The sequence below is a fragment of the Bos grunniens genome, chromosome 29, assembly GCF_055505025.1.
Source record: "Bos grunniens cultivar Pamir isolate PY7600 chromosome 29, Bosgru_T2T1.0, whole genome shotgun sequence".
In the NCBI taxonomy this organism is placed as follows: Eukaryota; Metazoa; Chordata; class Mammalia; order Artiodactyla; family Bovidae; genus Bos; species Bos grunniens.
The window spans coordinates 29,396,051-29,419,466 of record NC_141193.1 but is presented as its reverse complement, the minus strand read 5'-3'; the positions used below and the strand labels follow the sequence as shown (position 1 = coordinate 29,419,466).

The 23,416-nt window shown below is 37.9% G+C and overlaps 1 long non-coding RNA gene across 2 annotated transcripts in view; it reads right to left on the bottom strand.

The window, feature by feature from the left end:
* The window catches only part of LOC147342461 (uncharacterized), a 32,241-nt gene that overhangs the window by 5,683 nt on the left and 3,142 nt on the right, over window positions 1-23,416 (bottom strand). For both annotated transcript variants that reach the window (XR_015157832.1, XR_015157833.1), the window contains exons 2-3: window positions 15,683-15,763; window positions 4,108-4,217 (exon numbers count right to left, since the gene is read on the bottom strand). This is a non-coding gene — a long non-coding RNA (uncharacterized LOC147342461). The remainder of the gene's footprint in view (window positions 1-4,107; window positions 4,218-15,682; window positions 15,764-23,416) is intronic.

Genomic DNA, 23,416 nt, shown 5'->3' with positions numbered 1-23,416 from the left:
AATAAATGACTATTATGAATACTTTTTATATTAGGTATTTGGCAAATTTAAAAGGAAAAGACTTTATAAGCTAACACATACACAAGTATATACATATCAAAGTAAGAAAAGCTATCCACAACTATTACATTTCTCAGATTTGCCATTGGTCACGTGATCACAATCAATATCTTTAGCAACATTGTTCTACCACCTCTGCCTTCAGCAAAAGACCTTGGCTAGTTATGCTTTTAGTTGGGGTCATGAGACTCCTTCCTATGTTAAATAGTTTGCATTTTTTTCCAGTGACTTTAATCACTGGGTAGGGAATACAAAGAAGCGTTTCTAAGGACCTTCTGCAATTTTTACCCCATTGTGTCTTAACACAATTTATTTTTGATAATAAAGATCAATTACCTCAGCCAAAACACCAATACTCTTCTGCCTATTGATTCACCAATATTCAGAGCCCAAAGAAAGTGAGTGCTGGTTTAAACTGTGAGTTTAATGGAACTACTGATGTAGATCTTAGTTAAAATATTTCTCCCTTGGGAACCAAGGCAAGCAGAGCCCAGAAGTTTTGAGAATGGGCAGCAATAATGATGTCATTGTATCTCTCAGAGTAATAGTGAAAAAGTCACTTCTCTCTCTTCTTTTATTTCCTGAATCATGAGCTCTGATTATGAAGGAAATAAAGCCATATGTTGGTTGCTCATATAGATCATATATCACATCCTGGAAGACATTACCCCAGCCCCAAAAGGTTTAAGCATCCAGTTGGCATTTCAGAAGGCCATAGCGCCAATATATCAGGCCAGTTGCTCCAGAGTGATGGGGATCAAAAGAACAATTAATTTCTTGAGCATTTCTCCACTTTATGTGCTATAAAACAGATTTCTTGGTACGGAAGCTATGTTGCATTGAATTTCATGATGGGGAATGACACATTCCTTAATACCACAGATGATGGGTTTGGCAAAAACATTGCAGGGCAGGAAGATGAATCCATATCTAGAGGAAGTGTCTATTCCTTTGAGAGCAAAGTCCTGCCCCTCCCTTGATGGAAATATGCAGATGAGTGTCCTGGAGAAAGGCTGCTGAAGAGTGGTTTTTCTTTGTCTTGTTTTGCTTTGTAGATATACTTCATAGACACCACACTGCCCTCATTCCTCATGCAAAGCCATTTGCATTAAAATTAGCTTCCGATGTATTGTGTACTTATCTGCTGTAGGCATTTATGCTTTTATAAACTCCTGATTGCTTTTGTTTATGACATCTCAGTTGTGAACCGTGGAAATGATTATGACAGCAGATACAATGAGGGGGAAAGCTGTAGAAAACATATTTTCATTTCCATATATTTAGCAGCACATTTTTAATATTTAAATATTTAAGCAAGTATTATTATTTGCCTAAAACAAATATCTATCCATTCTAGGTTTATTTTGAGAGTCTGAAAGTCTGAAACCCTTGCTCCATTTATACAGCCCAAATCTTATATCTTACCTATTACAAGCTAAAATTGTGTGGACTAATTTCATATGCTGAAGTCCTAATTCTGAGTACCTCAGAATATAACTCTATTGAAACATAAGGTCTCTAAAGAGGCGACTGAATTAAAATGAAGTCTTTAGGGTGAGTCCTAACCCAATATAACTGATGTCCTTATAAGAAAAAGAAATTTGGATATACAAAAAGAGATACAAAAGATACACACACAGAAGTACAAGAAGGTAAAGACACAGTCAGGAGCCAGCCATCTGCAAGCCAAGAAAAGAGGCCTTAGAAGAAATCAAACTTGCCAATACCTTGATCTTGGACACATAGGCTCCAAAACTGTGAAAGTACACATTTCTGTTATAAAAGCCACCTACTCTGTTGTATCTTGTTACCAAAGCCCTAGGAAATGAATATGCTACTTAACTAGCTTTGAAAATTTTGTGCACATGTTTTTCTCTTTGCAAAGTTATAAGCCCTTGAGAATAGTAGCTATGTCTTTTCATTTTGTATTATCATCACAGCAATGTGTGACAAACTAATTCCTCAATAAATATTTGTTAAATTAATGATAAAAAAGGAATATTTAGATTTTGATGTGATTTTTTTCAAGTGGTAATCACACTCTAAAAATTTTAAAGATATCTTAAATTTGGAATGGCATAGCCATTAAATTCTGGAATTTATTATATTTTTGGAGCACGTTTATTTTGTTTAAAAATATTGACAAAAATTTCTTATGAAAATATTTTCTTTAAAAAAAATAACACCTGTAAATCCTTTATCAGTTACATCTGGGAAAAGTATTGATCCTCAGGCAAATGGTGCTTCTTTATGCATGATTTTGCTAGAATCAAAAGTGCTTACATGTCCTTCTTTCTTCACTCTTCATTCAACTTTCATTCGTTCAGCCAACGGCCTTTCAATCATTTATTCGTTCAGCAAGCATTTATTAAAAGATTGCTTACTGTATGCCAGTTACTAGGACTAGAGATATAAAGTGTGGTCATTCCTTCACGGATCAGTTCAGTTCAGTTGCTCAATCGTGTCTGACTATTTGTGACCCCATGGACTGCAGCATGCTAGGCCTCCCTGTCCATCATCAACTCCTGGAGTTTACGCAACCCACTCGGTACTCTTGCATGGAAAATCCCATGGACAGAGGAGCCTGGTGGGCTGCAGTCATGGGGTCGCTAAGAGTCGGACACGACTGAGCGACTTCACTTTGACTTTTCACTTTCATGCATTGGAGAAGGAAATGGCAACCCACTCCAGTATTCTTGCCTGGAGAATCTCAGGGTCTGGGGAGCCTGGTGGGCTGCTGTCTATGGGGTCACACAGGATCAGACACAACTGAAGCAACTTGGCGGCAGCAGCAGCATGTCCATTGAGTTGGTGATGTCATCCAACCATCTCATCCTCTGTTGTCCCCTTCTCCTCTCACTCTCAATCTTTCCCAGCATCAGGGTCTTTTCAAATGAGTCAGTTCTTCGAATCAGGTGGTCAAAGTATTGGAGTTTCAGCTTCAACATCAGCCCTTCCAATGACTATTCAAGATTGATTTCCCTTAGGATGGACTGGCTGGATCTCCTTGCAGTCCAAGGGAGTCTCAAGAGTCTTCACCAACACCACAGTTCAAAGGCATTAATTATTTGGTGCTCAGTTTTTATTATAGTCCAACTCTCACATCCATACATGACTACTATGGAAAAACCATAGCCTTGACTAGACGGACCTTTGTTGGCAAAGTAATGTCTCTGCTTTTTAATAAGCTGTCTAGGTTGGTCAAACTTTCCTTCCAAGGACTAAGTGTCTTTTAATTTCATGGCTGGAGTCACCAACTGCAATGATTTTGGAGCCCCAAAAATAAAGTTTGTCACTATTTCCATTGTTTCCCCATCTATTTGCCATGAAGTGATGGGACCAGAGGCCATGATCTTTGTTTTCTGAATGTTGAGGTCTAAGCCAACTTTTTCACTCTCCTCTTTCACTTTCATCAAGAAGCTCTTTAGTTCTTCTTCATTTTCTGCCATAAGGGTGGTGTCATCTGCATATCTGAGGTTATTGATATTTCTCCTGGCAATCTTGATTCTAGCTTGTACTTCATCCAGCCCAGCATTTCTCATGATGTACTCTGCATATAAGTTAAATAACAATAATCCTTCTTCAATTATATATATTTTATTTTAAAAAAGATAATTTGGTCGTGGGATAAATTGGGAGATTTGGATTGATTACACTATTGATACTATGTGTAAAATGGATCATTAAAGAGAACCTACTATATAGCCCAAGGAACTCTCCTCAATGCTCTGTGATGATCTAACTGGGAAGGAAATCCAAAAAAGAGGGGATTTATGTATACCTATAGTTGATTCACTTTGCTGTACAGTAGAAATTAACACACTGTAAAACAACTACATTCTAATAAAAATTAATTTAAAAATAATTCACTAAGATGTAAGAAAAAGATAATTTGGTGCATTTGCATACATTAATGAGCAGATCTATTAAAGCTATTTCAAGGCAAAGCCCTAAATATAGTGATAACATCTTAATAACTCCACAAATTGAAAATAAAAGACCATGAATTCATCTGAAAACTCCAGTGTCAAATTGAATTTTACTCACCATCTTTCCCAAAAAGAGAGGATCTAGATTTTGGAGAGCAGTGATTGGTGGTGGAGGACAACTGCTATAGTTTTCCTCTCGATATGGGCTGTCCAACCAGGCACATAGCCCTGTCCAACAATAACATCTCATTATTTTACTGAAAATCACAGTAGGCATTGCTTAGTACAGGACAGTATGCCATCTGACCACATCAAAAAGACTCCATTGAAAATAATTTCTAGACAACATACCCTCTTCAGATCTTGTGATTCCATCTTCAAAGTGTCTTCTTAATTAACTTTGTTCCTCTTTCACAAAAACATCACTTGTAATCAGCCTTTCTAATTCCACATCTTAGAGATAAAAGTTCATCCTCATACCACCAACTGATTCTCTATTCAAAATACTGACTTGATCATCTCATTTCCTGACTTCAATCTTTCCAGGTCTCCTCTTGGTCTACAGGACACCAAGATACTTTTTGGCAAAGTAGAAAGGCCCTTTACAGTTGGGAGTCCTATTTTCCCTTTTAAGCCTCTCCTTTTCAGCATTCTTGCTCCGTGCATGTTGGATAAGTCACTGTTGCCAAGACACATGCACTCTCTTGTGTTCCTTCACCCATGCATACACTACTCCCATGCCTGGAACTCCACAGCCCTACTTTGTCTGCCTTGTACACAGCTACTCATCCTTACTTCCTTCTCCAAATATTTATTAAACACAACATTCTAATTACTGCACCAGCAATGAAGGATAAACAGATGATTAGAATGTGTTTCCTTTATTCTAAGGTAGTCCTGGGGAAAATATGCAAGTAAATAAATGTCATAATTTCACAGAAAAAGTTATACTATAGAAAATGTGATAAAATGATATATGAGAAGAGGAAGAACAATGAAAAGTCCAAAGGAAGTGAGTTTGGATCTAAAATATAAAACAACATAAGAGGCGCAAGTGTGAGGAAAAGAAGAGATTGAAAAGGGCACTCTAGGCCAAGGCAGCGGAATACACAAAAGCTCAGAGATGAAGAGCAGGAAGGGGATAGTTTGCCATAATTGTCCAGAAGGTTGAATGTACAGAAACAGAGACAGAAGGAAAGGTCTACAGATTCAGTTCTGTGATTCAAATGTGCCAAGCTGTCGCTGTTGTTGCTGATTGCTTAGTCATGCCCAACTCTTTTGTGACCCCATGGACTGTAGCCCACCAGGTTTCTCTCTCTCTGGAATTCTCTAGGTAAGAATACTGGAGTGGGTTGCTGTTTCCGTCTCTAGGGGGTTTTCCCAACCCAGGGATCGAATGCACATCTCCTGCATTGCAGGCATATTCTTTACCACTGAACCACCAGGAAAGCCCAAATGTGTCAAGTGAAGTGAAAGTTGCTCAATCATGTCCAACTCTTTGCGACACCATGGACTTTACAGTCCATGGAATTCTCCAGACCAGAATATTGGAGTGGGTAGCCTTTCCCTTCTCTAGGGGATATTCCCCACCCAGGGATTGAACCCAGGTCTCCTGCATTGCAAGGGATTGTTTATCAGCTGAGTCACAAGGGAAGCCCAAGAATACTGGAGTGGATAGTCTATCCCTTCTCCAGCGGATCTTCCTGACCCAGGAATTGAACTGGGCTCTCCTGCATTGTAGGTGGATTCTTTACCAACTGAGCTATCAGGAAAGCCTGGGCGACCTACCTTCAAAACCACATTTTGTGAACACTTCATTAATATAACTTCACTTATTAGCCCATAGTGTTTTTAAATACAGTGTGTGAATGAAAAACTATATGTCAGAGTCTTCCCATCTCAAATTAGATACCAAGAAATTTGTTCTTTTCAAATCTACTACTTATTTAAACTGCTATTAACAACATGACTATATGTATATAAATGAGTATGTACTTTTAATGCTTCCCTTGTGGCTCAGATGGTAAAGCGTCTGTCTGCAATGCAGGAGACCTGGGTTTGATCCCTGGGTTGGGAAGATTCCCTGAAGAAGGAAATGGCAGCCCACTCCGGTATTCTTGCCTGGAAAATCCCATGGACTGCGGAGCCTGGTAGGCTACTGTCCATGGGGTTGCAAAGAGTCAGACACTACTGAGTGACGTCACTTCTTCATATACTTTTAATAGATTTTTTTTCTCATTATAGATTGTTTTAAAATATTGTTCATATATAAATCCAAAAGCTTGGGGAAATATCTGGTACATAAATATTTTGTTACTATTTTATCACATCTTTGTTTTCTGTTTAATCACACTTACTTGCATGTGCTTCAAAATTAAAGAAAATGTAAATATTGTATAATGGCTCATTTTAACTTCTATGTATAAACTATTTGTTTCCCAAAAGGGCTTACTTTTAAGACAATGTTATAAAGACAGACAAGCAAGTAGTTTCATTCATTAATTAGAGTTCTTTAGAGATTTACTAAAAAAAAAAAAAATTGATGTTCTTTTAGAAGGACAAAATGAGTGTTCTATAATGTAGAAACTATAATTATGACTAAACAGTTTGAAAAGTCATAAAATAATATATTCATTACATAAAGTTGCGATATAAAATCAGTTTCAGGTTCAGCAATCTTGTCTTTATGTGGAGTAAAAAGACAGATTACTTACCAAGTGTTTTCGTCAGATGAACACATTTTTTTCCCCAATTCACTAGTTGACATTGGCTAATGGCTTTTACTGAAAACCTCTAAACACACCAATACAGCTTCATTACAAATACTGAATGGAAATAATAGATATCTCCTATATCAGTTTACTAACTTTTCTCACACTTGGAGTTAAAAAAGAATCACAAAAATTACGAAAAATAAGTGAAGTATTAGAAAAGTACAACAGTGGTTAGAAATTACCAACTAAGGTATGACCTTCATCTGATTCTTTAAAACTGATGATTAACTTCCTCTGTGTGTGCGTGATAAATCTTTACTCAATTTCTCTTCTCTCTTCTATTAAGTAACCACTAGATGGTGGGGCTAGTGGTAAAGAACCGACCTACCAATGCAGGAGACTCGGGTTCAATTCCTGGGTTGGGAAGATCCCATGGCACATCGCACGGCAGTCTACTCCTGTATTCTTGCCTGGAGAATCCCGTGGACAGAGGAGTCTGGCAGGCTAAGTTCCATAGGGTGGCGATGAATTGGACATGACTGAAAGAACTTAATACAACCTCCTCATAGCTCAACCTGCCTCAACCTTAGTGTCTCTTCTTGATAAATACTTTCTCTGTACACTTCTCACAGCACCAAAATTGCTTATTCTGTTTCTTTTTTACATGTTGACAGCATGGCAGAGAGGTTCAAAGTATAGCTCCTGAAGTCAGAACATGGGGCTTTGAATTTCAGTCAGTTCAGTTCAGTTCAGTTCAGGTCAGTCGCTCAGTCATGTCCAACTCTTTGCAACCCCATGGACTGCAGCATGCCAGGCCTCCCTGTCCATCACCAACTCCCGGAGCTTGCTCAACTCACGTCCATTGAGTCAGTGATGCCATCCAACCATCTCATCCTCTGTCATCTACTTCTCCTCCCACCTTCAATCTTTCCCAGCATCAGGGTCTTTTCACATGAGTCAGTTCTTTGCATCAGGTGGCCAAACTATTGGAGTTTCGGCTTCAACATCAGTCCTTCCAATGAATATTTAGGACTGATTTCCTTTAGGATAGACTGGTTGGATCTGGCATATAGAGAATAATCAATAAATACAGCTAGCAGTGAATGAATTGATCTTTCTCTTCAAGTGAAATCTATGAAATGAACTAACCTGTAGTAACTTCTTGGAGCTTTTGTGAGATATCAATTAAATACCATGTATTAAAAATAGCTAGAACTTCCCTGGATAAGAATCTGCCTGCCAATGCAGGAAACATGGGTTCTATCGTTGGTCCAGGAAGATTTCGCATACCGCTGGGCATCTATACCCGTGCACCACAGCTACTGAGCCCACATGCCACAGCTGCTGAAGCCTGAGACCCTAGAGTCCGTGCTCCGCAGCAAAGAGAAGCCACAGAAATGTGAAGTGCATGCATCACAACTGGAGAGTAGCCCCCACAAATCACAACTAGAGAAAGCCCACACACAGCAACGAAGACCCAGTGCAACCAAAAATATATACACAAAAAATAAATAAAATACCCACCCTCAGCCAAAGCAAAATATTTCCTCTTCTTCTGGGATCACTAAGAAACCCGTGTATCTCTTCAATGCATCCCGTGTATAGCGATGTGTCTATGGTATGCATCTCTCTGCTGTCATTAGGATAATTCCCATGATATTAACTGGCTATTCTTTTATAACTTTCACCCATTATTGTAGTTTCACTGCAAAAATCATTTATGGAGCTCCTTACACCGCAATTCCAGAAGTTTTCCTTAAACTCATTTTTAACTTTTCTTCTTCCTGTGGTTTTTTTGGGCCATTTTAGAAAGTCACACTGAAAAATGAGCTTAGCCCTGGCGATCACTGAATGATATTCCATCACATATTTGCTTGTTTTTTCTGTTAGAACAACAAATTCTTAGAAACCATAAGAAGAAGATGCGTGTCCCTGAACAACACTGTACAAGCATGCAATCACACAGAATGCTAACTGAACTGAAATTTATGTAATTTTGTGTCCTGCATTCCACTGAGATTTTTCAGTAGCCAGTGCTCTAAAGAAGGTGTCAAACATTTTAAGCCATAGACATTGAATGTGGGCAGCTGCATTTGTCTCTTCTCACATTTGAAATTGAAAGACCAGAGAGCTTTGCTGAGAAAAAGCACTGGGAAAGCTTTTATCTCTAGCATGTTAAGGGACAGGTCAGAAGAGGCTCTTGGATTGTTAGGAAGATATATGAGAACCTGAGTGGCTGTCTCATCTTTCACCTCTGCTGGTGGAGTAATTCTTAGTATTCAGCCACTTTGTCCATGGATATGCTGTCAATTTAGCTAGTTCCTTAGATTTGATGTTTTGCTGAACAGTATTTGAGGCAGGTCAACAACTCTGTTCCAAATTTAATGACTGTGACAGTCATAGGTTCAGATCACTGTTGGGACAGTTCACACAATTTCTGTCACTTATAGTTTACTTGAGTAACAATATGTGGCTATTATTTAACAATAGTAAATAAGCACTATTTAATAGGAGAAGGATAATTTATTGAGTGATTTGTATATATGTTATTTAATTATATCTTGAGACATTTTGTAAATGCTTAGTCATGTCCAACTCTTTGTGACCCCATGGACTGTATCCCACAAGCTTCTCTGTCCATGGGATTTTCCAGGCAAGAATACTGGAGTGGATTGCCATTTCCTTCTCCACTCGACACACTGGTTATGTCTAAATGATGTCAGAATTATCTGTGGTGTCAGTTCAGTCACTCAGTCTTTGCAACCCCCTGGACTGCAGCACACCAGACCTCCCTGTCCATCACCAACTCCCAGCGTTTACTCAAACTCATGTCCATTGAGTTGGTGATGCCATCCAACCATCTCATCCTCTGTCGTCCCCTTCTCTTCCCACCTTCAATCTTTCCCAGCATCAGGGTCTTTTCCAGTGAGTCAGTTCTTCCCATCAGGTGACCAAAGTATTGGAGCTTCAGCTTTAGCATCAATCCTTCCAATGACTATTCAAGACTGATTGCCTTTAGGTTGGACTGGTTGGATCTCCTTGCAGTCCAAGGGACTCTCAAGAGTCTTCTCTAACACCACAGTTCAAAAGCATCAACTCTTTGATGCTCAGCTTTCTTTATAGTCCAACTCTCACATCCATATATGACAACTGGAAAAACCATAGCCTTGACTAGATGGACCTTTGTTGGCAAAGTAATGTCTCTCCTTTTTATTATGCTGTCTAGGTTGGTCATAACTTCCTTCCAAGGAGCAAGCGTCTTTTAATTTCATGGCTGCAGTCACCATCTGCAGTGATTTTGGAGCCCCAAAATAAAAAGTCTACCACTGTTTCCATTGTTTCCCCAACCAGTTGCCATGAAATGATGAGACCAGATGCCATGATCTTTGTTTTCTGAATGTTGAGCTTTAAGTCAGCTTTTTCACTCTTCTTTCACTTTCATCAAGAGGCTCTTTAGTTCTTCTCCACTTTCTGCCTAAGTGTGGTATCATCTGCATATATGAGTTTATTGATATTTCTCTTGGCAATCTCAATTCCAGCTTGTGCTTCATCAGCCCAGTGTTTCTCATGATGTACTCTGCATATAAGTTAAATAAGCAGAGTGACAATATACAGCCTTGACATACTCCTTTCCAGATTTGGAATCAGTCTCTTGTTCCATGTCCAATTCTAACCGTTGTTTCTTGACTTGTATACAGGTTTCTCAGGAGGTCAGATGGTCGGGTATTTCCATCTCCTTCAGAATTTTCCAGTTTGTTGTGATCTACACAGTCAAAGGCTTTGGCATAGTCAGTAAAGCAATAGATGTTTTTCTGGAACTCTCTTGCTTTTTTGATGATCCAACGGATGTTGGCAATTTGATCTCTGATCCCTCTGCCTTTTCTAAATCCAGCTTGAACATCTGGAAGTTCATGGTTCACATACTGTTGAAGCCTGGTTTGGAGAATTTTGAGCATTACTTTGCTAGCATGTGAGATGAGTGCAATTTGTGGTATAGGTTACACAATTAAGTGAAATACTGAAACTGTTGAACTGTACAATCTAATTGAATGAATTATATGTATGTGAATTATATCTTAATAAAACTCTTATAAGATCAGGCCGAGTTGTTTTTCCTTTTCTTCTTTGCTGGTTGGAAGATCCATAAACACTCCAGTGCAATGCCATTCTGTCTGAGTCTTCATTCTTCTCCAAACCCTTCACTCTCCCACTTAATATAGAGAGAAGCTTTCCCCCCATCCCTGTCCCACGAGTTTCTGCTTTTGAGATTGTAATGAATACTCTTCTTGTATATATCCACATCCCCATGTCACTTGGTTGTGTCATAATAATTGAGAATCTTTGTACTCAGCACATTCCAGAAATCATTACCCTCAGAATAGCCTCATGAGAGGTAATCTTTAATCACATTCCAGGTATGTGCCAAGGTCTTCAAAAAGCATTGTTCTTTTTCTGCAAATTTGATTCTCAACCACAGAGAATAAGCAAAATTGGCAAATCCCCTGGTGTCCGGGGTAGCTACAGAATTAAGTGCACCTCTTTGAGGTTCTTGACCTTCCAGTAAATTTGTATTTCTTCATCACTGAACCATTATATAAATACAAATAATTTTCTGTTCTATACCACTTGTGTGATATTCTTGGTGGGAGTGACAGTCTGACACCAGCTTAGCCCATCTCACCCTGAAACAGAATTATAAGTAAAATGGTTTTTATTTCTGGTAAGTTATTCTGTTCTGTTTTGCACAAACTAAATTACATAGTATGAAAGACACTAAAGCAAGCCCTTTTAATGTACCTATCAATAAAAAGTGACAGCACCAAAGTTCAAGAATATTTACATAATTCTTATTGCCAAATCATATTAGTCCACTAAATTGAAGCATCTATTAGGAAAACACCAATTCATAATTTTAAGAATGCAAAAATCCAGAAATTATATTTCAAAAAATCTATTGCTGCAAAGCTAAAATGCATTAGCACACATACATTTAAATAGAATCAATAGCTACAAGTTAATCTAAAAATCTATCTTCATAATCATGTGGAAAATACTTCTGAATTTATATGAAAATAAAGCATTGAAAATAATTTGATTTATTCACAAGTTTGATGTAAAATGCAAACAGCATAAAAAGAATCTACTTTTAAAAACATTTGGTACTTATTTGAATAAACTGAAATAAACATCATATCAGGGTGAGTTCTAAATCATGCGCTGTTTTATGTTCCTAATATTTAGGTTCCAGAAAATGTAATTTAATACAATTTTTATATGACCATTTTATTAAAACTCTTTTGTTTTTAAATAATTGAATTGAACAATGACTATTTCATAAAGACAATGTTTCTAATCCAAAAAAATTAAATACTTAGCATAATTAACTTAGTGTCAAGATTCTGTGTTTTTGCCTATAGTTATCCATCTGTTTCTTTTTCATACTGCTACTGCTGCTAAGTCGCTTCAGTCGTGTCTGACTCTGTGCGACCCCATAGACGGCAGCCCACCAGGCTCCCCCGTCCCTGAGATTCTCCAGGCAAGAACCCTGGAGTGGGTTGCCATTTCCTTCTCCAATGCATGAAAGCGAAAAGTGAAAATGAAGTTGCTCAGTCGTGCCCGACCCTTAGCAACCCCATGGACTGCAGCCTACTAGGCTCTCCGTCCATGGAATTTTCTTTTTCATAGTAGATGTGAATTTTGATATTGCACTTAAAAAATGAAAACACAGAACTTCTATTATTTTTATCCAAAACACATAAAAGGGAGTTTGTCAACTTATGTGGATCTAACTTGTGAAATATGTTTATATAAATAAAGAAGAGGGAAAGGTATTTGGATCCTAGTAGTTTGAAATTTCAATACTTTTCCCCTTACTCTGTAATAGTTAATTAAACTGCAGTTTTCTCTTTTATAATATGGATATGTAGCTCATCAGATCAGATCCGTCATTCAGTCGTGTCCGACTCTTTGCGATCCCATGAATAGCAGCACGCCAGGCCTCCCTGTCCATCACCAACTCCCGGAGATCACTGAGACACACGTCCATCGAGTCAGTGATGCCATACAGACATCTCATCCTCTGTCATCCCCTTCTCCTCCTGCCCCAAATCCTTCCCAGCATCAGAGTCTTTTCCAGTGAGTCAACTCTTCGCATGAGGTGGCCAAAGTACTGGAGTTTCAGCTTTAGCATCATTCCTTCCAAAGAAATCCCAGGGCTGATCTCCTTCAGAATGGACTGCTTGGATCTCCTTGGGGTCCAAGGGACTCTCAAGAGTCTTCTCCAACACCACAGTTCAAAAGCATCAATTCTTTGGCACTCAGCCTTCTTCACAGTCCAACTCTCACATCCATACATGACCACAGGAAAAACCATAGCCTTGACTAGACGGACCTTTGTTGGCAAAGTAATGTCTCTGCTTTTGAATATGCTATCTAGGTCGGTCATAACTTTTCTTCCAAGGAGTAAGGGTCTTTTAATTTCATGGCTGCAATCACCATCTGCAGTGATTTTGGAGCCCCAAAATATAAAGTCTGACACTGTTTCCATTGTTTCCCCATCTATTTCCAATGAAGTGGTGGGACCTGATGCCATGATCTTCATTTTCTGAATGTTGAGCTTTAAGCCAACTTTTTCACTCTCCACTTTCACTTTCATCAAGAGGCTTTTGAGTTCCTCTTCACTTTCTGCCATAAGGGTGGTGTCATCTGCATATCTGAGGTTATTGATATTTCTCCTGGCAATCTTGATTCCAGCTTGTGCTTCTTCCAGCCCAGCATTTCTCATGATGTACTCTGCATATAAGATAAATAAACAGGGTGACAATATACAGCCTTGATGTACTCCTTTTCCTATTTGGAACCAGTCTGTTGTTCCATGTCCAGTTCTAACTGTTGCTTCCTGATCTGCATACAGATTTCTCAAGAGGCAGATCAGGTGGTCTGGTATTCCCATCTCTTGAAGAATTTTCCACAGTTTATTGTGATCCACACAGTCAAAGGCTTTGGCATAGTCAGTAAAGCAGAAATAGATGTTTTTCCGGAACTCTCTTGCTTTTTCCATGATCCAGTGGATGTTGGCAATTTGATCTCTCATTCCTCTGCCTTTTCTAAAACCAGCTTGAACATCAGGAAGTTCACGGTTCACATATTGCTGAAGCCTGGCTTGGAGAATTTTGAGCATTACTTTACTAGTGTGTGAGATGAGTGCAATTGTGCGGTAGTTTGAGCATTCTTTGGCATTGCCTTTCTTTGGGATTGTAATGAAAACTGACCTTTTCCAGTCCTTTGGCGACTGCTGAGTTTTCCAAATTTGCTGGCATATTGAGTGCAGCACTTTCACAGCATCATCTTTCAGGATTTGGAATAGTTCAACTGGAATTCTATCACCTCCACTAGCTTTGTTCGTAGTGATGTTTTCTAAGGCCCACTTGACTTCACATTCCAGGATGTCTGGTCTAGGTCAGTGATCACACCATCGTAATTATCTGGGTCGTGAAGATCTTTTTTGTACAGTTCTTCTGTGTATTCTTGCCATGTCTTCTTAATATCTTCTGCTTCTGTTAGGTCCATACCATTTCTGTCCTTTATTGAGCCCATCTTTGCATGAAATATTCCTTTGGTATCTCTGATTTTCTTGAAGAGATCTCTAGTCTTTCCCATTCTGTTGTTTTCCTCTATTTCTTTGCATTGACCACTGAAGAAGGCTTTCTTATCTCTTCTTGCTATTCTTTGGAACTCTGCATTCAGATGTTTATATCTTTCCTTTTCACCTTTCTTTTTGCTTCTCTTCTTTTCACAGCTATTTGTAAGGCCTCCCCAGACAGCCATTTTGCTTTTTTGCATTTCTTTTCCATCGAGATACTTCATTCAATTAATGAAAATGTGTAAAGTAGGCAAATATAGAGACATACAGATTGTCTGACTCTCTATAAATACTTGCTATAATTTCAGTTATTATCACATTTGTGTTACTTATTATTTATGTAATACAAATTTGGCACAATGGTTAATCAAAATCTCACTGAAAGTATTTAAAACTGAAACGGAGAAGTTTTTTCAAAAGAAGAGAAAGTAAAATGGGTAAACTGATTTAATAATTGAGATCTTTACATTTTATTCACATGTGTAGCTACCTCTACATGTTTCCTTCTTTTTTTTTTGAATTTCATTATAGGACCTGTATCTAATCTTTTGAAAGAAGTTAAGAAATCTGCAACAATGAATATAGAAAACAGAACTATACAGAGAATGTAATTATGCAATAAATAAAAATTATGCAATAAAAATTATGAAGTACTATCAGCTTTTATAACATTAAATTCCCACTATAGAATCAACCATTAAGAAACAACAAAGACATTGGTAGTAGTAATAGTAGTACCCCAACTTCCCAGGTGAGGAAACTTAACTGCTGAGAGGTTTACTAACTTGCCTGAATTTCCAGAGCTAGTAAGTGCTGCAGTTGGATGATTTTTTTTTGTTTGTTTTTTAGCCCCAGCAATTTTAATTGGCCACACCTCAGAGAGTAGTTCATGTTTTGTTTCAGATCACTGAAATAAAGTGAATAGCACAACAAAACAAGTCACACAAACTTATTTAGTTTTCCAGTGCATGTAAAAGTTATGTTTATGCTACACTGTAGTATATTGAATGTGCAAAAGCATTAAATTAAAAAAAAAAGTACATGTCTTAACTAAAAAAAAAAAAAAATGCTACCATCATCTGACAACTCTAAAGTTACACAGATCTTCAATTTGTGTAAAAAACAACAGCAACAACAAAAGAAAACTCACTATCTGTGAAGTGTAATGAAGCTGCTGCTGCTGCTGTTGCTAAGTCACTTCAGTCATGTCCAACTCTGTGCGACCCCATAGACAGCAGCCCACCAGGCTCCCCCATCCCTGGGATTCTCCAGGCAAGAACACTGGAGTGGGTTGCCATTTCCTTCTCCAGTAATGAAGCTAAACCCAATGAACCTACCTTCTCCCCATTCTCAGGAGAGTTTATTCCACTGGCTTAGTGACTTTTGCTTATATGTTTCACAGTGCACATGGTTCAAATCTGTAAAAGTAAACAGCAATAAGTTAAATTACTGACCTTCCAAAGGCTACTATTTCATACTATCTAATTCACTTAAAGTCTCAGACAAGACAGAAAAGTGCTATTTGGAAAAAAGAATACAGTAAATAAAGATTGGAGTAAACCCTTACAAGAAAAGTTTGGATTATTTTGTCTGTTTCTAACATTTGATTATTTTTTAAATGTCTGTATATGGTATCCATCTCTTTGTAATACCATAAGAAAATATAACATGATAATCTCCATTATTTGATTAATCTTGGAATAATTGCAAGTGCTTGACTTTCTTGCACATGCTATGCTGCTACCTGCTGCCAAGTCGCTTCAGTCGTGTCCGACTCTGTGCGACCCCATGGACTGCAGCCTACCAAGCTCCTCCATCCATGGGATTTTCCAGGCAAGAGTGTTGGAGTGGGTTGCCATTGCCTTCTCCCTGCACATGCTATATTCAAATTTAATTCAGCATTAAAAACTTTCCCATTTAAAAAGACCAAATATTCTGGTTAACCACTCGTAAAAGAATGAAACTGGACCACTTTCTAACACCATACACAAAAATAAACTCAAAATGGATTAAAGATCTAAACGTAAGACCAGAAACTATAAAACTCCTAGAGGAGAACATAGGCAAAACACTCTCCGACATACATCACAGCAGGATCCTCTATGACCCACCTCCCAGAATATTGGAAATAAAAGCAAAAATAAACAAATGGGACCTAATTAACCTTAAAAGCTTCTGCACATCAAAGGAAACTATTAGCAAGGTGAAAAGACAGCCTTCAGAATGGGAGAAAATAATAGCAAATGAAGCAACCGACAAACAACTAATCTCAAAAATATACAAGCAACTCCTACAGCTCAACTCCAGAAAAATAAACGACCCAATCAAAAAATGGGCCAAAGAACTAAATAGACATTTCTCCAAAAAAGACATACAGATGGCTAACAAACACATGAAAAGATGCTCAACATCACTCATTATCAGAGAAATGCAAATCAAAACCACTATGAGGTACCATTTCACACCAGTCAGAATGGCTGCGATCCAAAAGTCTACAAATAATAAATGCTGGAGAGGGTGTGCAGAAAAGGGAACCCTTTTACACTGTTGGTGGGAATGCAAACTAGTACAGCCACTATGGAGAACAGTGTGGAGATTCCTTAAAAAACTGGAAATAGAACTGCCTTATGATCCAGCAACCCCACTGCTGGGCATACACACTGAGGAAACCAGAAGGGAAAGAGACACGTGTACCCCAATGTTCATCGCAGCACTGTTTATAATAGCCAAGACATGGAAGCAACCTAGATGTCCATCAGCAGATGAATGGCTAAGAAAGCTGTGGTACATATACACAATGGAGTATTACTCAGCCACTAAAAAGAATACATTTGAATCAGTTCTAATGAGGTGGATGAAACTGGAGCCTATTATACAGAGTGAAGTAAGCCAGAAGGAAAAACATAAATACAGTATACTAACGCATATATATGGAATTTAGAAAGATGGTAACAATAACCCGGTGTACAAGACAGCAAAAGAGACACTGATGTATAGAACAGTCTTATGGACTCTGTGGGAGAGGGAGAGGGTGGGAAGATTTGGGAGAATGGCAATGAAACATGTAAAATATCATGTAAGAAACGAGTTGCCAGTCCAGGTTCGATGCACGATGCTGGATGCTTGGGGCTGGTGCACTGGGACGGCCCAGAGGGATGGTATGGGGAGGGAGGAGGGAGGAGGGTTTGGGATGGGGAACACATGTATACCTGTGGCGGATTCATTTTGATATTTGGCAAAACTAATACAATTATGTAAAGTTTAAAAATAAAATAAAATTAGAAGAAAAAAAAAAAAGAATCTGCCTGCCAATGCAGGACACACAGGAAATGTGGGTTTGATCCTATGTCTCAAAGATCTCCCAGAGGAGGAAATGACAACAGACGACCATATTCTTGCATAAAAAATCCCATGGACAGAGGAGCCAAGTGTGCTACAGTCCATAGGGTTGCAAAGAGTCAAATACGACTATGCAGGCATATTTAATACAATATGTATAATGCAGTATAGTTAATATATATAATTATATATGTTTCCATTTTTACCCCATGTATTTGCCATGAAGTGATGGGACCGGATGCCATGATCTTGGTTTTCTGGATGTTAAGTTTTTTCTGGATGTTAAGCCAAATTTTTCACTCTCGTCTTTCACTTTCATCAAGAGGCTCTTTTTTTTTTTTTTTTCTCTAATTTTATTTTATTTTTAAACTTTACATAATTGTATTAGTTTTGCCAAATATCAAAATGAATCCGCCACAGGTATACATGTGTTCCCCATCCCGAACCCTCCTCCCTCCTCCCTCCCCATACCATCCCTCTGGGCCGTCCCAGTGCACCAGCCCCAAGCATCCAGCATCATGCATCGAACCTGGACTGGCAACTCGTTTCCTACATGATATTTTACATGTTTCATTGCCATTCTCCCAAATCTTCCCACCCTCTCCCTCTCCCACAGAGTCCATAAGACTGTTCTATACATCAGTGTCTCTTTTGCTGTCTCGCACACCGGGTTATTGTTACCATCTTTCTAAATTCCATATATATGCGTTAGTATACTGTATTGGTGTTTTTCCTTCTGGCTTACTTCACTCTGTATAATAGGCTCCAGTTTCATCTACCTCATTAGAACTGATTCAAATGTATTCTTTTTAATGGCTGAGTAATACTCCATTGTGTATATGTACCACAGCTTTCTTAGCCATTCATCTGCTGATGGACATCTAGGCTGCTTCCATGTCTTGGCTATTATAAACAGTGCTGCGATGAACATTGGGGTACACGTGTCTCTTTCCCTTCTGGTTTCCTCAGTGTGTATGCCCAGCAGTGGGGTTGCTGGATCATAAGGCAGTTCTATTTCCAGTTTTTTAAGGAATCTCCACACTGTTCTCCATAGTGGCTGTACTAGTTTGCATTCCCACCAACAGTGTAAAAGGGTTCCCTTTTCTGCACACCCTCTCCAGCATTTATTATTTGTAGACTTTTGGATCGCAGCCATTCTGACTGGTGTGAAATGGTACCTCATAGTGGTTTTGATTTGCATTTCTCTGATAATGAGTGATGTTGAGCATCTTTTCATGTGTTTGTTAGCCATCTGTATGTCTTTTTTGGAGAAATGTCTATTTAGTTCTTTGGCCCATTTTTTGATTGGGTCGTTTATTTTTCTGGAGTTGAGCTGTAGGAGTTGCTTGTATATTTTTGAGATTAGTTGTTTGTCGGTTGCTTCATTTGCTATTATTTTCTCCCATTCTGAAGGCTGTCTTTTCACCTTGCTAATAGTTTCCTTTGATGTGCAGAAGCTTTTAAGGTTAATTAGGTCCCATTTGTTTATTTTTGCTTTTATTTCCAATATTCTGGGAGGTGGGTCATAGAGGATCCTGCTGTGATGTATGTCGGAGAGTGTTTTGCCTATGTTCTCCTCTAGGAGTTTTATAGTTTCTGGTCTTACGTTTAGATCTTTAATCCATTTTGAGTTTATTTTTGTGTATGGTGTTAGAAAGTGGTCCAGTTTCATTCTTTTACAAGTGGTTGACCAGATTTCCCAGCACCACTTGTTAAAGAGATTGTCTTTAATCCATTGTATATTCTTGCCTCCTTTGTCGAAGATAAGGTGTCCATATGTGCGTGGATTTATCTCTGGGCTTTCTATTTTATTCCATTGATCAATATTTCTGTCTTTGTGCCAGTACCATACTGTCTTGATAACTGTGGCTTTGTAGTAGAGCCTGAAGTCAGGTAGGTTGATTTCTCCAGTTCCATTCTTCTTTCTCAAGATCGCTTTGGCTATTCGAGGTTTTTTGTATTTCCATACAAATTGTGAAATTATTTGTTCTAGCTCTGTGAAGAATACTGTTGGTAGCTTGATAGGGATTGCGTTGAATCTATAAATTGCTTTGGGTAGTATACTCATTTTCACTATATTGATTCTTCCAATCCATGAACATGGTATATTTCTCCATCTATTAGTGTCCTCTTTGATTTCTTTCACCAGTGTTTTATAGTTTTCTATATATAGGTCTTTAGTTTCTTTAGGTAGATATGTTCCTAAGTATTTTATTCTTTCCGTTGCAATGGTGAATGGAATTGTTTCCTTAATTTCTCTTTCTGTTTTCTCATTATTAGTGTATAGGAATGCAAGGGATTTCTGTGTGTTGATTTTATATCCTGCAACTTTACTATAGTCATTGATTAGTTCTAGTAATTTTCTGGTGGAATCTTTAGGGTTTTCTATGTAGAGGATCATGTCATCTGCAAATAGTGAGAGTTTTACTTCTTCTTTTCCAATTTGGATTCCTTTTATTTCTTTTTCTGCTCTGATTGCTGTGGCCAAAACTTCCAAAACTATGTTGAATAGTAATGGTGAAAGTGGGCACCCTTGTCTTGTTCCTGACTTTAGAGGAAATGCTTTCAATTTTTCACCATTGAGGATAATGTTTGCAGTGGGTTTGTCATATATAGCTTTTATTATGTTGAGGTATGTTCCTTCTATTCCTGCTTTCTGGAGAGTTTTTATCATAAATGGATGTTGAATTTTGTCAAAGGCTTTCTCTGCATCTATTGAGATAATCATATGGTTTTTATTTTTCAATTTGTTAATGTGGTGTATTACATTGATTGATTTGCAGATATTGAAGAATCCTTGCATCCCTGGGATAAAGCCCACTTGATCATTGTGTATGATCTTTTTAATGTGTTGTTGGATTCTGATTGCTAGAATTTTGTTAAGGATTTTTGCATCTATGTTCATCAGTGATATTGGCCTGTAGTTTTCTTTTTTTGTGGGATCTTTGTCAGGTTTTGGTATTAGGGTGATGGTGGCCTCATAGAATGAGTTTGGAAGTTTACCTTCCTCTGCAATTTTCTGGAAGAGTTTGAGCAGGATAGGTGTCAGCTCTTCTCTAAATTTTTGGTAGAATTCAGCTGTGAAGCCGTCTGGACCGGGGCTTTTGTTTGCTGGAAGATTTTTGATTACAGTTTCAATTTCCATGCTTGTGATGGGTCTGTTAAGATTTTCTATTTCTTCCTGGTCCAGTTTTGGAAAGTTGTACTTTTCTAAGAATTTGTCCATTTCTTCCACGTTGTCCATTTTATTGGCATATAATTGTTGATAGTAGTCTCTTATGATCCTTTGTATTTCTGTGTTGTCTGTTGTGATCTCTCCATTTTCGTTTCTAATTTTGTTGATTTGATTTTTCTCCCTTTGTTTCTTGATGAGTCTGGCTAATGGTTTGTCAATTTTATTTATCCTTTCAAAGAACCAGCTTTTGGTTTTGTTGATTTTTGCTATGGTCTCTTTTGTTTCTTTTGCATTTATTTCTGCTCTAATTTTTAAGATTTCTTTCCTTCTACTAACCCTGGGGTTCTTCATTTCTTCCTTTTCTAGTTGCTTTAGGTGTAGAGTTAGGTTATTTATTTGACTTTTTTCTTGTTTCTTGAGGTATGCCTGTATTGCTATGAACTTTCCCCTTAGGACTGCTTTTACCGTGTCCCACAGGTTTTGGGTTGTTGTGTTTTCATTTTCATTCGTTTCTATGCAAATTTTGATTTCTTTTTTGATTTCTTCTGTGATTTGTTGGTTATTCAGCAGCGTGTTGTTCAGCCTCCATATGTTGGAATTTTTAATAGTTTTTCTCCTGTAATTGAGATCTAATCTTACTGCATTGTGATCAGAAAAAATGCTTGGAATGATTTCTATTTTTTTGAATTTACCAAGGCTAGCTTTATGGCCCAGCATGTGATCTATCCTGGAGAAGGTTCCATGTGCGCTTGAGAAAAAGGTGAAATTCATTGTTTTGGGATGAAATGACCTATAGATATCAATTAGGTCTAACTGGTCTATTGTATCATTTAAAGTTTGTGTTTCCTTGTTAATTTTCTGTTTAGTTGATCTATCCATAGGTGTAAGTGGGGTATTAAAGTCTCCCACTATTATTGTGTTATTGTTAATTTCTCCTTTCATACTTGTTAGCATTTGTCTTACGTACTGTGGTGTTCCCGTGTTGGGTGCATATATATTTATAATTGTTATATCTTCTTCTTGGATTGATCCTTTGATCATTACGTAGTGACCTTCTTTGTCTCTTTTCACAGCCTTTGTTTTAAAGTCTATTTTATCTGATATGAGTATTGCTACTCCTGCTTTCTTTTGGTCCCTATTTGCATGGAAAATCTTTTTCCAGCCCTTCACTTTCAGTCTGTATGTGTCCCCTGTTTTGAGGTGGGTCTCTTGTAGACAACATATGTAGGGGTCTTGTTTTTGTATCCATTCAGCCAGTCTTTGTCTTTTGGTTGGGGCATTCAACCCATTTACATTTAAGGTAATTACTGATAAGTATGTTCCCGTTGCCATTTACTTTATTGTTTTGGGTTCGAGTTTATACACCATTTTTGTGTTTCCTGTCTAGAGAATATCCTTTAGTATTTGTTGGAGAGCTGGTTTGGTGGTGCAGAATTCTCTCAGCTTTTGCTTGTCTGAAAAGCTTTTGATTTCTCCTTCATACTTGAATGAAATCCTTGCTGGGTACAATAATCTGGGCTGTAGGTTATTTTCTTTCATCATTTTAAGTATGTCTTGCCATTCCCTCCTGGCTTGAAGAGTTTCTATTGAAAGATCAGCTGTTATCCTTATGGGAATTCCCTTGTGTGTTATTGGTTGTTTTTCCCTTGCTGCTTTTAATATTTGTTCTTTGTGTTTGATCTTTGTTAATTTGATTAATATGTGTCTTGGGGTGTTTCTCCTTGGGTTTATCCTGTTTGGGACTCTCTGGGTTTCTTGGACTTGGGTGATTATTTCCTTCCCCATTTTAGGGAAGTTTTCAACTATTATCTCCTCAAGTATTTTCTCATGGTCTTTCTTTTTGTCTTCTTCTTCTGGAACCCCTATGATTCGAATGTTGTAGCGTTTAATATTGTCCTGGAGGTCTCTGAGATTGTCCTCATTTCTTTTAATTCGTTTTTCTTTTATCCTCTCTGATTCATTTATTTCTACCATTCTATCTTCTAATTCACTAATCCTGTCTTCTGCCTCTGTTATTCTACTATTTGTTGCCTCCAGAGTGTTTTTAATTTCACTTATTGCATTATTCATTATATATTGACTCTTTTTTATTTCTTCTAGGTCCTTGTTAAACCTTTCTTGCATCTTCTCAATCCTTGTCTCCAGGCTATTTATCTGTGATTCCATTTTAGTTTCAAGATTTTGGATCAATTTCACTATCATTATTCGGAATTCTTTATCAGGTAGATTCCCTATCTCTTCCTCTTTTGTTTGGTTTGGTGGGCATTTATCCTGTTCCTTTATCTGCTGAGTATTCCTCTGTCTCTTCATCTTGTTTAAATTGCTGAGTTTGGGGTGTCCTTTCTGTATTCTGGCAGTTTGTGGAGTTCTCTTTATTGTGGCGTTTCCTCACTGTGTGTGGGTTTGTACAGGTGGCTTGTCAAGGTTTCCTGGTTAGGGAAGCTTGTGTCAGTGTTCTGGTGGGTGGAGCTGTATTTCTTCTCTCTGGAGTGCAATGAAATGTCCAGTAATGAGTTATGAGATGTCTATAGTTATGGGGTGACTTTGGGCAGCCTGT